This window comes from Girardinichthys multiradiatus, chromosome 2, assembly GCF_021462225.1.
Source record: "Girardinichthys multiradiatus isolate DD_20200921_A chromosome 2, DD_fGirMul_XY1, whole genome shotgun sequence".
Taxonomy (NCBI): Eukaryota; Metazoa; Chordata; class Actinopteri; order Cyprinodontiformes; family Goodeidae; genus Girardinichthys; species Girardinichthys multiradiatus.
The window spans coordinates 8,397-19,749 of NC_061795.1; the positions used below are offsets into that span (position 1 = coordinate 8,397).

An 11,353-nucleotide genomic window follows, 5' to 3' on the forward strand; every position below is an offset into this window, starting at 1 on the left:
TTACACTTGTGCAAAACTGCAGATTGCTATGGTTGTTCCTGTAAACCTCAGTGATGTTCACTCTACAAACCGATTTGCAACTTTAACTATTAACCCTGTGTAAAACTGCAGATTGTTGTGACTATTCCTCATTTTGTGCTATTTTCACCAAACTTTAGAGAAACTAAGACAAAGATCTGTGTTATAATGGTGTTTGCCAATCCTCTTGTACAAAACAGTAATGTTCACTCTAAAACCGATTTTCAAACTTAACCCGGTACAAAACTGCAGATTGCTATGACTGTTCCTGAAAATAACAGTGATGTTCACTCTAAAACCGATTTTCAAACTTAACCCGGTACAAAACTGCAGATTGCTATGACTGTTCCTGAAAATAACAGTGGTGTTCACTCTAAAACCGATCTTCAAACTTAAACCGGTACAAAACTGCAGATTGCTGTGACTGTTCCTGAAAATAACAGTGATGTTCACTCTAAGACCGATTTTCAAACTTAACCCGGTACAAAACTGCAGATTGCTGTGACTGTTCCTGAAAATGACAGTGATGTTCACTCTAAAACCGATCTTCAAACTTAAACCGGTACAAAACTGCAGATTGCTGTGACTGTTCCTGAAAATGACAGTGATGTTCACTCTAAAACCGATCTTCAAATTTACCTGTTAGGATTATGCAAAACCTAATTTATATGACACACACCAAGACTTGATCAATCTTGGCTGGGCCTTCCTCGGGTTAGAGTGTATAGTGATAAATGGCCGAAACACTCAATGACACCCGAGGTCCACTACTGATGATGTGTCTAATCCTTTAATGTTTAATCTCTGACCATTCAATATTTAATATTAAATGTTTACCATTTATGGTTCAACTATAGGCGTTTTTAGCTTAATTTTGCTTCAATCCTGAGCTATTCTTCAATTTCATGTTTTAGACTGCTGTTCTTTTCCTTACTACTGATTTTTCTGTATTTTGCACTGTAAAATAGAATCTTTCCACAATTTTAGTTTTTCAGTAACTGTTTTTATCAATTTTTAACTGCATAGTTTATGTTGTACAGCCACAATAGAACATAGTGCTCTTTTCAGTTGACTATAGGGATCATGTACTAGGTACATAACCCACACTTAGCTGTTTTCTCACCTTTGCAATTTGTGACCTTACTGGGTTTGTTAATGGTGATAATATTGATCCAAATACTAGTAATAGTATACTACTCATTGGAAGGAGTTTAGTGATTTTTACTGGTAGGTTTTTCACCCTTTCCTCACCTCTTTTCCCTCAGGTCTTGCCTTGAGGGAGTAGAGGGGGGCAGAGTAACGGCCCGATCCGGCGGGGGAGAATGCAGCCCGTTCAGGCGGTTCTCCCTGACCTCTGTCCTCCTCGACTTACTCTTCTCTTCCCCTTTTCTTTTTTATGTGTAATCCTTAATAATCCCTTGAGTTTCATACCCTTAATGCTTGTTCTTGCCTAACACCTAAATTCACTGGGTGTTTTAATGCCTAAACTTAAAAATTTGGCTTATTGTATTTTGGGCTTGATACCTAAAACCTAAAATTATTGAGTTTGTGTTTGATTAATAATTTTTTTATATAATATTTTTAATATATATTTGTTTATATACTTTTTATCTTTCAATTTATGGCCTACCCTGATGTCTTACCCTAAACCTAAGGTCTCAGGGTTATTGCCTAAAACCTAAATTCACTGGGTGTTTTAGTGCCTAAACTTAAAAGTTTGGCTTATTGTATTTTTGGGCTTGATGCCTAAAACCTAAAATTATTAAGTTTATATATGTTTGTTTATATACTTTTTATTTTTAAATTTATGGCCTAGCCCTGATGTCTTACCCTAAACCTAAGGTCTCAGGGTAGTTGCCTAAAACCTAAATTCACTGGAATTATTTATTACACCTGAACACCTGGGTTTAACCCTAACTTACAAGCCTGTTAAAAGCTTGATTCATGCTTTATTTCACACCTGGTGGGTTTGCTTACTTTAAAAGTTTTCTTACTTTAGTTTGACCTATACACCTGATATTTCCCATCTCAGCTTTTCTCTTTTTATATTTCTGTTCATGTTTCTACTGTACAGATGGTTTACACCTGGTTAAGTCCACTTCATCTTGCAAAACTAAAAGTCCGTTTTTCACTTACCCAGCATGCATTGCGCATGCTGTCAACTTCGTTTTTTTAAAGATTAATTCATTTTTAAAAAACCTACTATGGTCTCTCTGAACCCTTATACTTTATATAATTGAGCTCAGGTGGCCTTACTCTATCACACCAAGGAGACTAATTAGGTCTTGAAGTGTAACAATTGCTGTCACCAGGACTGAACTGGCTAGCTGGCTTAGTGACCCCTGGGCCGTTTCTGAGTTTTCATTCAAGAAGCAGGTCTGAATTCACACCTTTCTGGTAAGTTTTCTCACCTTGTTACAGTGGTTGTGAACTGTTATGGTCCATCAACTGAGCATTCCAGAGGTTATGCGGTGTATGAAACGCTGGAAAAGCTGCTCAAAATTGAACTGGCATCTGGGGTGCCTGGATGGTGACAGTTTGCTGTTGCCATTTTAGGTTGCCCCTCCTGGAGGCTGGCAGGATGGTCACAGTTTGCTGTGGCTGATCCTGTTTGTCCTTTGGGGCCACCAATTTGAGCTCTTTCTACCGCAATTTACAAAATTAAACAGAAAGTGGTGTTTGCCAATCCTCTTGTGAAAATCAGTGATATTCACTCTAAAACCGATTTTCAACTTTAACTATTACACTTGTGCAAAACTGCAGATTGCTATGGTTGTTCCTGTAAACCTCAGTGATGTTCACTCTACAAACCGATTTGCAACTTTAACTATTAACCCTGTGTAAAACTGCAGATTGTTGTGACTATTCCTCATTTTGTGCTATTTTCACCAAACTTTAGAGAAACTAAGACAAAGATCTGTGTTATAATGGTGTTTGCCAATACTCTTGTACAAAACAGTACTGTTCACTCTAAAACCGATTTTCAAACTTAACCCGGTACAAAACTGCAGATTGCTATGACTGTTCCTGAAAATAACAGTGATGTTCACTCTAAAACCGATTTTCAAACTTAACCCGGTACAAAACTGCAGATTGCTATGACTGTTCCTGAAAATAACAGTGATGTTCACTCTAAAACCGATCTTCAAACTTAAACCGGTACAAAACTGCAGATTGCTGTGACTGTTCCTGAAAATAACAGTGATGTTCACTCTAAAACCGATCTTCACACTTAAACCGGTACAAAACTGCAGATTGCTGTGACTGTTCCTGAAAACACAAGTGATGTTCGCTCTACAACCGACCTTCAAATTTACCTGTTAAGATTATGCAAAACCTAATTTATATGACACACACCAAGACTTGATCAATCTTGGCTGGGCCTTCCTCGGGTTAGAGTGTATAGTGATAAATGGCCGAAACACTCAATGACACCCGAGGTCCACTACTGATGATGTGTCTAATCCTTTAATGTTTAATCTCTAACCATTCAATATTTAATATTAAATGTTTACCATTTATGGTTCAACTATAGGTGTTTTTAACTTAATTTTGCTTCAATCCTGAGCTATTCTTCAATTTCATGTTTTAGACTGCTGTTCTTTTCCTTACTACTGATTTTTCTGTATTTTACACTGTAAAATAGAATCTTTCCACAATTTTAGTTTTTCAGTAACTGTTTTTATCAATTTTTAACTGCATAGTTTATGTTGTACAGCCACAATAGAACATAGTGCTCTTTTCAGTTGACTATAGGGATCATGTACTAGGTACATAACTCACACTTAGCTGTTTTCTCACCTTGACATTTGTGACCTTACTGGGTTTGTTAATGGTGATAATATTGATCCAAATACTAGTAATAGTATACTACTCATTGGAAGGAGTTTAGTGATTTTTACTGGTAGGTTTTTCACCCTTTCCTCACCTCTTTTCCCTCAGGTCTTGCCTTGAGGGAGTAGAGGGGGGCAGAGTAACGGCCCGATCCGGCGGGGGAGAATGCAGCCCGTTCAGGCGGTTCTCCCTGACCTCTGTCCTCCTCGACTTACTCTTCTCTTCCCCTTTTCTTTTTTATGTGTAATCCTTAATAATCCCTTGAGTTTCATACCCTTAATGCTTGTTCTTGCCTAACACCTAAATTCACTGGGTGTTTTAATGCCTAAACTTAAAAATTTGGCTTATTGTATTTTGGGCTTGATACCTAAAACCTAAAATTATTGAGTTTGTGTTTGATTAATAATTTTTTTTATATAATATTTAATATATATTTGTTTATATACTTTTTATCTTTCAATTTATGGCCTACCCTGATGTCTTACCCTAACCCTAAGGTTTCAGGGTTATTGCCTAAAACCTAAATTCACTGGGTGTTTTAATGCCTAAACTTAAAAGTTTGGCTTATTGTATTTTGGGGCTTGATGCCTAAAAACCTAAAATTATTGAGTTTGTGTCTGATTAATAATTTTTATATAATTTTATATAATTTTATTAATATATATTTGTTTATATAGTGATAAATGGCCGAAACACTCAATGACCCAGAGGTCCACTACTGATGATGTGTCTACTCCTTTAATGTTTAATCTCTAACCATTCAATATTTCATATTAAATGTTTACCATTTATGGTTCAACTATAGGCGTTTTTAACTTAATTTTGCTTCAATCCTGAGCTATTCTTCAATTTCATGTTTTCGACTGCTGTTCTTCTTTTCCTCACTACTGATTTTTCTGTATTTTACACTGGGAAATAGAATCTTTCCACAATTTTAGTCTTTCAGTAACCAGCCTTTCAGGACTTATCTTACAGTGAGATTAGGACCTCAGCATTTATTTAGTAAGTTAGCTTGTTTGAAGGAGAGCTTATACAGCCTTAGCATGTTATACAACTCTGACTTTAGCTCTTTATTATTATTATTATTATTATTACTATTATTACTACTATTTCCTCTGCTTGGGTGCGTCCAAGGACATGAGAGCTGCGGACGGCGTGCGACGGCCAGTGCATTACCTTTGACTTTCCAGTTTCAACCACTCAGTCGCTGGACGAGTTGGGGAGAGTCACCGAGAGAGAAAAATTGCCTAACCTAGCCAGCGCCTTTCGGACGAGCGGGCTCTCTTACATTCCAGTGGTCGTACCTGAGTTCTCTTGGTTAATTCAGCTCCCTTTTATAGCTTCATAGGTAGTGGGAGCAAGGCCCTTTGTGCCTGTTGGACAGCATCTCACCTTAATCTTAGTGGTGCAGGCTGAACACTCCAGGTAGCTCTTAATCTTTACTCTTTGTTTTTATCAATTTTTATCTGCATAGTTTATGTTGTACAGCCACAATAGAACATAGTGCTCTTTTCAGTTGACTATAGGGATCATGTACTAGGTACATAACTCACACTTAGCTGTTTTCTCACCTTTGATCTTACTGGGTTTGTTAATGGTGATAATATTGATCCAAATACTAGTAATAGTATACTACTTATTGGAAGGAGTTTAGTGATTTTTACTGGTAGGTTTTTCACCCTTTCCTCACCTCTTTTCCCTCAGGTCTTGCCTTGAGGGAGTAGAGGGGGGCAGAGTAACGGCCCGATCCGGCGGGGGAGAATGCAGCCCGTTCAGGCGGTTCTCCCTGACCTCTGTCCTCCTCGACTTACTCTTCTCTTCCCCTTTTCTTTTTTATGTGTAATCCTTAATAATCCCTTGAGTTTCATACCCTTAATGCCTGTTCTTGCCTAACACCTAAATTCACTGGGTGTTTTAATGCCTAAACTTAAAAATTTGGCTTATTGTGTTTTGGGCTTGATGCCTAAAACCTAAAATTATTGAGTTTGTGTTTGATTAATAATTTTTTTATATAATATTTTTAATATATATTTGTTTATATACTTTTTATCTTTCAATTTATGGCCTACCCTGATGTCTTACCCTAAACCTAAGGTCTCAGGGTTATTGCCTAAAACCTAAATTCACTGGGTGTTTTAGTGCCTAAACTTAAAAGTTTGGCTTATTGTATTTTTGGGCTTGATGCCTAAAACCTAAAATTATTAAGTTTATATATGTTTGTTTATATACTTTTTATTTTTAAATTTATGGCCTAGCCCTGATGTCTTACCCTAAACCTAAGGTCTCAGGGTAGTTGCCTAAAACCTAAATTCACTGGAATTATTTATTACACCTGAACACCTGGGTTTAACCCTAACTTACAAGCCTGTTAAAAGCTTGATTCATGCTTTATTTCACACCTGGTGGGTTTGCTTACTTTAAAAGTTTTCTTACTTTAGTTTGACCTATACACCTGATATTTCCCATCTCAGCTTTTCTCTTTTTATATTTCTGTTCATGTTTCTACTGTACAGATGGTTTACACCTGGTTAAGTCCACTTCATCTTGCAAAACTAAAAGTCCGTTTTTCACTTACCCAGCATGCATTGCGCATGCTGTCAACTTCGTTTTTTTAAAGATTAATTCATTTTTAAAAAACCTACTATGGTCTCTCTGAACCCTTATACTTTATATAATTGAGCTCAGGTGGCCTTACTCTATCACACCAAGGAGACTAATTAGGTCTTGAAGTGTAACAATTGCTGTCACCAGGACTGAACTGGCTAGCTGGCTTAGTGACCCCTGGGCCGTTTCTGAGTTTTCATTCAAGAAGCAGGTCTGAATTCACACCTTTCTGGTAAGTTTTCTCACCTTGTTACAGTGGTTGTGAACTGTTATGGTCCATCAACTGAGCATTCCAGAGGTTATGCGGTGTATGAAACGCTGGAAAAGCTGCTCAAAATTGAACTGGCATCTGGGGTGCCTGGATGGTGACAGTTTGCTGTTGCCATTTTAGGTTGCCCCTCCTGGAGGCTGGCAGGATGGTCACAGTTTGCTGTGGCTGATCCTGTTTGTCCTTTGGGGCCACCAATTTGAGCTCTTTCTACCGCAATTTACAAAATTAAACAGAAAGTGGTGTTTGCCAATCCTCTTGTGAAAATCAGTGATATTCACTCTAAAACCGATTTTCAACTTTAACTATTACACTTGTGCAAAACTGCAGATTGCTATGGTTGTTCCTGTAAACCTCAGTGATGTTCACTCTACAAACCGATTTGCAACTTTAACTATTAACCCTGTGTAAAACTGCAGATTGTTGTGACTATTCCTCATTTTGTGCTATTTTCACCAAACTTTAGAGAAACTAAGACAAAGATCTGTGTTATAATGGTGTTTGCCAATACTCTTGTACAAAACAGTACTGTTCACTCTAAAACCGATTTTCAAACTTAACCCGGTACAAAACTGCAGATTGCTATGACTGTTCCTGAAAATAACAGTGATGTTCACTCTAAAACCGATTTTCAAACTTAACCCGGTACAAAACTGCAGATTGCTATGACTGTTCCTGAAAATAACAGTGATGTTCACTCTAAAACCGATCTTCAAACTTAAACCGGTACAAAACTGCAGATTGCTGTGACTGTTCCTGAAAATAACAGTGATGTTCACTCTAAAACCGATCTTCACACTTAAACCGGTACAAAACTGCAGATTGCTGTGACTGTTCCTGAAAACACAAGTGATGTTCGCTCTACAACCGACCTTCAAATTTACCTGTTAAGATTATGCAAAACCTAATTTATATGACACACACCAAGACTTGATCAATCTTGGCTGGGCCTTCCTCGGGTTAGAGTGTATAGTGATAAATGGCCGAAACACTCAATGACACCCGAGGTCCACTACTGATGATGTGTCTAATCCTTTAATGTTTAATCTCTAACCATTCAATATTTAATATTAAATGTTTACCATTTATGGTTCAACTATAGGTGTTTTTAACTTAATTTTGCTTCAATCCTGAGCTATTCTTCAATTTCATGTTTTAGACTGCTGTTCTTTTCCTTACTACTGATTTTTCTGTATTTTACACTGTAAAATAGAATCTTTCCACAATTTTAGTTTTTCAGTAACTGTTTTTATCAATTTTTAACTGCATAGTTTATGTTGTACAGCCACAATAGAACATAGTGCTCTTTTCAGTTGACTATAGGGATCATGTACTAGGTACATAACTCACACTTAGCTGTTTTCTCACCTTGACATTTGTGACCTTACTGGGTTTGTTAATGGTGATAATATTGATCCAAATACTAGTAATAGTATACTACTCATTGGAAGGAGTTTAGTGATTTTTACTGGTAGGTTTTTCACCCTTTCCTCACCTCTTTTCCCTCAGGTCTTGCCTTGAGGGAGTAGAGGGGGGCAGAGTAACGGCCCGATCCGGCGGGGGAGAATGCAGCCCGTTCAGGCGGTTCTCCCTGACCTCTGTCCTCCTCGACTTACTCTTCTCTTCCCCTTTTCTTTTTTATGTGTAATCCTTAATAATCCCTTGAGTTTCATACCCTTAATGCTTGTTCTTGCCTAACACCTAAATTCACTGGGTGTTTTAATGCCTAAACTTAAAAATTTGGCTTATTGTATTTTGGGCTTGATACCTAAAACCTAAAATTATTGAGTTTGTGTTTGATTAATAATTTTTTTTATATAATATTTAATATATATTTGTTTATATACTTTTTATCTTTCAATTTATGGCCTACCCTGATGTCTTACCCTAACCCTAAGGTTTCAGGGTTATTGCCTAAAACCTAAATTCACTGGGTGTTTTAATGCCTAAACTTAAAAGTTTGGCTTATTGTATTTTGGGGCTTGATGCCTAAAAACCTAAAATTATTGAGTTTGTGTCTGATTAATAATTTTTATATAATTTTATATAATTTTATTAATATATATTTGTTTATATAGTGATAAATGGCCGAAACACTCAATGACCCAGAGGTCCACTACTGATGATGTGTCTACTCCTTTAATGTTTAATCTCTAACCATTCAATATTTCATATTAAATGTTTACCATTTATGGTTCAACTATAGGCGTTTTTAACTTAATTTTGCTTCAATCCTGAGCTATTCTTCAATTTCATGTTTTCGACTGCTGTTCTTCTTTTCCTCACTACTGATTTTTCTGTATTTTACACTGGGAAATAGAATCTTTCCACAATTTTAGTCTTTCAGTAACCAGCCTTTCAGGACTTATCTTACAGTGAGATTAGGACCTCAGCATTTATTTAGTAAGTTAGCTTGTTTGAAGGAGAGCTTATACAGCCTTAGCATGTTATACAACTCTGACTTTAGCTCTTTATTATTATTATTATTATTATTACTATTATTACTACTATTTCCTCTGCTTGGGTGCGTCCAAGGACATGAGAGCTGCGGACGGCGTGCGACGGCCAGTGCATTACCTTTGACTTTCCAGTTTCAACCACTCAGTCGCTGGACGAGTTGGGGAGAGTCACCGAGAGAGAAAAATTGCCTAACCCTAACCCTAACCCCTAACCCTAACCCCTAACCCTAACCCTAACCCTAACCCTAACCCCTAACCCTAACCCCCTAACCCTAACCCTAACCCTAACCCTTTCAGGGTTATTGCCTAAAACCTAAATTCACTGGGTGTTTTAATGCCTAAACTTAAAAGTTTGGCTTATTGTATTTTGGGGCTTGATGCCTAAAAACCTAAAATTATTGAGTTTGTGTCTGATTAATAATTTTTATATAATTTTCTTAATATATATTTGTTTATATAGTGATAAATGGCCGAAACACTCAATGACCCAGAGGTCCACTACTGATGATGTGTCTACTCCTTTAATGTTTAATCTCTAACCATTCAATATTTCATATTAAATGTTTACCATTTATGGTTCAACTATAGGCGTTTTTAACTTAATTTTGCTTCAATCCTGAGCTATTCTTCAATTTCATGTTTTCGACTGCTGTTCTTCTTTTCCTCACTACTGATTTTTCTGTATTTTACACTGTAAAATAGAATCTTTCCACAATTTTAGTTTTTCAGTAACCAGCCTTTCAGGACTTATCTTACAGTGGGATTAGGACCTCAGCATTTATTTAGTAAGTTAGCTTGTTTGAAGGAGAGCTTATACAGCCTTAGCATGTTATACAACTCTGACTTTAGCTCTTTATTATTATTATTATTACTATTATTACTACTATTTCCTCTGCTTGGGTGCGGCCAAGGACATGAGAGCTGCGGACGGCGTGCGACGGCCAGTGCATTACCTTTGACTTTCCAGTTTCAACCACTCAGTCGCTGGACGAGTTGGGGAGAGTCACAGAGAGAGAAAAATTGCCTAACCCTAACCCTAACCCTAACCCTAACCCTAAAACCTAAAATTATTGAGTTTGTGTTTGATTAATAATTTTTTATATAATATTTAATATATATTTGTTTATATACTTTTTATCTTTCAATTTATGGCCTACCCTGATGTCTTACCCTAAACCTAAGGTTTCAGGGTTATTGCCTAAAACCTAAATTCACTGGGTGTTTTAATGCCTAAACTTAAAAGTTTGGCTTATTGTATTTTGGGGCTTGATGCCTAAAAACCTAAAATTATTGAGTTTGTGTCTGATTAATAATAATTTTTTTATATAATTTTCTTAATATATATTTGTTTATATAGTGATAAATGGCCGAAACACTCAATGACCCAGAGGTCCACTACTGATGATGTGTCTACTCCTTTAATGTTTAATCTCTAACCATTCAATATTTCATATTAAATGTTTACCATTTATGGTTCAACTATAGGCGTTTTTAACTTAATTTTGCTTCAATCCTGAGCTATTCTTCAATTTCATGTTTTCGACTGCTGTTCTTCTTTTCCTCACTACTGATTTTTCTGTATTTTACACTGGGAAATAGAATCTTTCCACAATTTTAGTCTTTCAGTAACCAGCCTTTCAGGACTTATCTTACAGTGGGATTAGGACCTCGGCATTTATTTAGTAAGTTAGCTTGTTTGAAGGAGAGCTTATACAGCCTTAGCATGTTATACAACTCTGACTTTAGCTCTTTATTATTATTATTATTATTATTACTATTATTACTACTATTTCCTCTGCTTGGGTGCGTCCAAGGACATGAGAGCTGCGGACGGCGTGCGACGGCCAGTGCATTACCTTTGACTTTCCAGTTTCAACCACTCAGTCGCTGGACGAGTTGGGGAGAGTCACCGAGAGAGAAAAATTGCCTAACCCTATTAATAATTTTTATATAATTTTCTTAATATATGTTTGTTTATATACTTTTTATTTTTAAATTTATGGCCTAGCCCTGATGTCTTACCCTAAACCTAAGGTCTCAGGGTAATTGCCTAAAACCTAAATTCACTGGAATTATTTATTACACCTGAACACCGGGGTTTAACCCTAACTTACAAGCCTGTTAAAAGCTTGATTCATGCTTTATTTCACACCTGGTGGGTTTGCTTACT

The 11,353-nt window shown here is 36.6% G+C and overlaps 1 long non-coding RNA gene across 2 annotated transcripts; it reads right to left on the reverse strand.

Annotated features, from left to right (window-relative positions):
* Nucleotides 1-4,952: 4,952 nt before the first annotated feature.
* Nucleotides 4,953-10,240, reverse strand: LOC124880682. 2 transcript variants are annotated; one of them, XR_007041429.1, is made up of 2 exons: nt 10,225-10,240; nt 4,953-5,104 (listed from the first exon to the last, which is right to left on the reverse strand). It is a non-coding gene; the product is annotated as an uncharacterized LOC124880682 (long non-coding RNA). The 2 variants fall into 2 exon arrangements; XR_007041431.1 differs by lacking the exon at nt 10,225-10,240 and adding an exon at nt 9,397-9,427.
* Between the last annotated feature and the right edge of the window lie 1,113 nt (nt 10,241-11,353).